At 33.7% G+C, this 4,464-nt stretch overlaps 1 long non-coding RNA gene across 1 annotated transcript; it reads right to left on the reverse strand.

The window, feature by feature from the left end:
* Positions 1–1,963: 1,963 nt before the first annotated feature.
* Positions 1,964–3,545, reverse strand: LOC135652588 (uncharacterized). Its single transcript, XR_010502156.1, has 3 exons — positions 3,070–3,545; positions 2,540–2,709; positions 1,964–2,456 (listed from the first exon to the last, which is right to left on the reverse strand). It is a non-coding gene; the product is annotated as an uncharacterized LOC135652588 (long non-coding RNA).
* Positions 3,546–4,464: the final 919 nt, after the last annotated feature.

A 4,464-nucleotide genomic window follows, 5' to 3' on the forward strand; every position in this document is an offset into this window, starting at 1 on the left:
TTAATCGAGTCACTAATATATATATATATATATATATATATATATATATATATATATATATATATATATATATATATATATATATATATATATATTCCATCTCATACTTCGTAGTTAGCACATTCTCCCGTTTGGAACATAATCTAGACTTGGGAACCCCATGATTCATTTTGAGCCAACAAGAGGGAGTGCTAAATCCGGTATCAATTGAATTGAAGAAATGGACAACTTGAATTCTATTGGTGAGACTATGTTAGTATGATATATTCCATGATGATTGAAACGACATATATCTTTATGGAAATATAATAATAATAAAAAAGGACGAACCTAAACTATATGACAGTGGAAGTACTCCTGAATTGTACAGGAATAGCTACACTATTGTTGCAATCCCTAAAATTTATTCATGACATTATTTTATAGGATATTTGATTGGATAATCATTTATTTTCCTGAGGGACATGAGTAATTTCACATAATTTATAAATATATCAAACATTATATTGTGTTCGGCTAGAATTTATTCTTTTTGCATACTATTAAACTTTTAACCTTAGATTCTTATCAAGAAAGAAAATGAGAGATACTATCCGTATTGCTTTAGCTGATGATAAATATGAAAAACCAAAGATCAAGATGAATAAAGCTTTGAAATCAAATTCATCTAGTCTCGGTCTATTGAGATATTAAAGTATGAGAAGTATGTTCAAATATGTCATATTGATGACACAATTGAATGAGTTTAAATTTATTTGAAGCATGTTATATTCAAATTATGTGTTGTTATTTAAATTTTTACGATGATTTATGCTAAGTAATTCATAATTAATTATAGTTTTTTTATATTTTTAATTTTGTTTGGTATAATATTTATTTGGCATACTTGTCCTTATTCCTTTTAACATGGTTCTTATTAAGCATTTTGTTATATTTATATGTTAATTTAGTTCTTCTCACAAACACCAATAATGAAATCAATAACATAATAGAAACTTAACATGTGTTCCATATCACATGTTCCTTAACATGTGGTCATAAGTCAAAACTATGAGAGATCAATGTCATATGAGAAACTTAATTAGAACACTACTTTGGAGCATAGAGCATTATTCTTGATGTGATTTTGGTAGACTCATGTATGCAATCTATTCAACATAGATGAAGAAAACAACATTATGAACCATTAGAAATGCATTGTTCTTACAATCTGTTAATCATATGTATTGTTAATAGAAGTGACCCTTAATGATACTCTGCCAATACTATATATAAATTATCTTCATTTTTCCCATTCTAGTTTAGGGACCCATGCTATTAGATATATTTTGATAACAATTAATAATCCAATTTGATGGCATAATTGACCTATTAAGAAGATATGTGATCTAAATTACTTAATCTCAAAACAAACTTTGTAGACTCATTTAGAGACACGAAGATTTTTCAAAAATTTTAAATATATTAGACAATAGAATGTGTTTAGATTTAGAATACGTTTTTTATAGATAATATTGTCATTTTCAAGTTTGATTTCTATATAGAAATAAAAGGATGCATTTGATCTTTATTGCTTTAGCTAATGATATATATGAAGAAATGAAGATCTAGATGAACAAAGTTGTTAGATTGAACCATAGGGTGAGGATTCCTGATGTGGCCTCTGTTCATCAATGCTAAGATATCAAGATTTTCATTTAATCATTGGTCTATTGTGTGCATTTCTTAAGCATTCTTGATCATGTTTCTTTAGAGTAATCATTCTTTTATTGGGTTTTATTTGGGTGCAACAAGAGAATAAAAGGATTATAGCACAATGACCCTCGATAAGAATAAGGCACATATTTAGTTGATCACTGATGAGCAACCATTGATGACAATTCAGTGGTTTTGATGAATCGTGAGACGAAAGAGAAATTGCAAATATTTCATGATGACACCATACTTTTAAAAGCATCCAGATCTAAGGTTTGCAACAGTTAGTAAACATTAAGCAGATCTCCTTCGTAATTGACTAAGAGATTGGAAGGAAGAACAGAATCTTTGACACCTTCAGCAAACTGAACCGTGTCGAGTTTGCCACCTTCCAATGTTGCCATGAGTTTTTTGTCTCTCACATCCTCATGCAAAAAGGTTGGCAACTGCTTTCCTTGTCATAGTACTGCTGTTCTAACAAGAGAACTCCAAAGAAATAAAAACCAAAGTTTCTTGCTTCCAATTGTTTACTCTACAGGAGAAGATTCCACCCTTCCGTTTCTCTTCTCCCCACCCCATACCTGATGATATGCGTGTCTTAGACATGGCAGCTCGTTCATGAAAAGGGAGTGAATGTGGAATAAGGAGTTGCTTATCAAAGCTATTGTATTGGAATCTGCTGGCACTGTTCTTAGCAAGATCTTGACACCCGGCTCCGCAGTTGAGCTGCTTTGAAAGAATACTCGTTTCACATCCTATACCTGCAAAGTTTGCAGCTGCATTCATGGGTCATACTCCCAAGGGAACACTGTAGAAACTGGTCCAATGTAGTGCACCAAAGTACCTTTCAAGGGACACGGAAAGCCTAAAGAATAATGTCCTCATCTGGTATGATAATGTTGCATTTATCTGACACAGGTTATCAGAATGGAGACTGAGCAAACTACATGGACTGCAGTTGGCTTGACGTGCACGACCATCAAAGCGTCATAATTCTGCATGGGAGATGCACACCTACGTGGCAAATAAGAACATTCGACCATGTTATGAAGGCATCTATCTATGCTGACCCAAATATCACCATTACTACTTGAAGGAATCAAATTTGTGTTACCATCAAAACTCAGAAACTAAAGCATTAGTAAAGGATAAATCATTAGTAAACAAACATGATGAGAATCTATGAAACTATAAAAACCTACACACCAACTATAAGCTGAACTGGGGAAGTAATGTTGACGTTATTAGCAGAACCAATTATGTGTTTCGATGTATTCCAATCCAAAGTGGTGAAGAATGAATAGGTCGGTTGGTGAGATCTGGAAAGATGTAGAGAGCAGCATCAACAAAGCTGAACAATGTTGTCTCACTGACCTTTGACCTCTGCTCAAGGGTGATACCGAAGGGGAATATTAGGTTAGGCATGGGACAGTGAAGAGACCGCTTTAAGAGTTTGTTCCCTGTGGCTGACCCATGCTGAGGAGATTCAAGAAAAGATTGCTTGCCACTGTCATTTTCCTTGTCAATGTGCTCCAAAATCATCAATAAAATGATCCAAGTCTCTTCTTTTTCAACCTTTTAGATACAAGAACCACAACTTGAAAGCACTGTCATTTTCCCTGTTGATGTGCTCCAAAATCATCAATAAAATGAGCCAACTTTTGGATACAAGAACTACAACCCAAGACCACAGATAAGGAGTTTGCTGGATATTTTACTGCAACTCATGACAGAAGGAGCATCATGTAACTAATGGATTGCATATAATGAGGTTTTGATGGAAACCAGATGCACTTATGAGAAATCAAGTAGGGAAAAATACTTTTTATCTTAACCGCATCACAATTTGTCATCTTGATGCAGTAAAAGAGACCATGAATCTCTCATGTTTGCAGCCATGCTTCAAGTACAAATACTTTTAGTACGTAAAAGGTAAGAACAGCAAGCAGCAGAGAAGCACAACAAACAATCTAGGGTGGAAAAAAGGCTTCTCTTGAATTTACAGGACACAACAATAATGTGTTATCTCATGAAATGCACTATATCCTGTAGACTGATTACAGCATAAACTCCTGCAGTCACAGCAGATGGGGTTTCCAAAAATCTTGTACCAAAGAAGAGTGAGATTTGAACTGGAGAGATTGTAATCACAAAAAATTTCAGCACACAAACTTCACAATCTGGGATAGGATCCCAGTTTGAGTGTGTCCTCCAAACAGTCATCATTATTAGGGACACTAAAGAAGATGAAAATTCTCCATTTTTTCAGCATTAGAAATAATCATTAAGAGCTTTGCGAAATGCTGAGTGCATTAAAACCTTTGCCTGCTTGAGTCCAGTTAACTAGATACAAAGAACTACAGATATTATCATTCTGAAATTTAATTTTCCTTTCTCCAAGCTAGTAATGATCTTATGAGTACTTACTGCCATGATAAAACATACCATTAACCTTCTTAAACATGTTACCAAAGAAACTCCAAATTCAGCATCTACCACCACAGACACTACTCATAGCATTATTGTCATAATTTCCACCCAAGTTCGTGCAAGAATTAGGATTAAAAAATAACAACATGGAAAGATATATTTGAGACATACATTACTGCTTCCAGGATGCATCTTCAACTTTTAGCAACAAGGACACATTGTGGTTGCAGTGCACCATTGAAATTTTAGTTGCTCTAAATGACCATTAGATGCATCAGGTTTTAATTATCATCAAAATGAAAACTTACATAACTCCAGAGATTTTGACAAACATCACAA

This window comes from Musa acuminata, chromosome BXJ1-4, assembly GCF_036884655.1.
Source record: "Musa acuminata AAA Group cultivar baxijiao chromosome BXJ1-4, Cavendish_Baxijiao_AAA, whole genome shotgun sequence".
Lineage (NCBI taxonomy): Eukaryota > Viridiplantae > Streptophyta > Magnoliopsida > Zingiberales > Musaceae > Musa > Musa acuminata.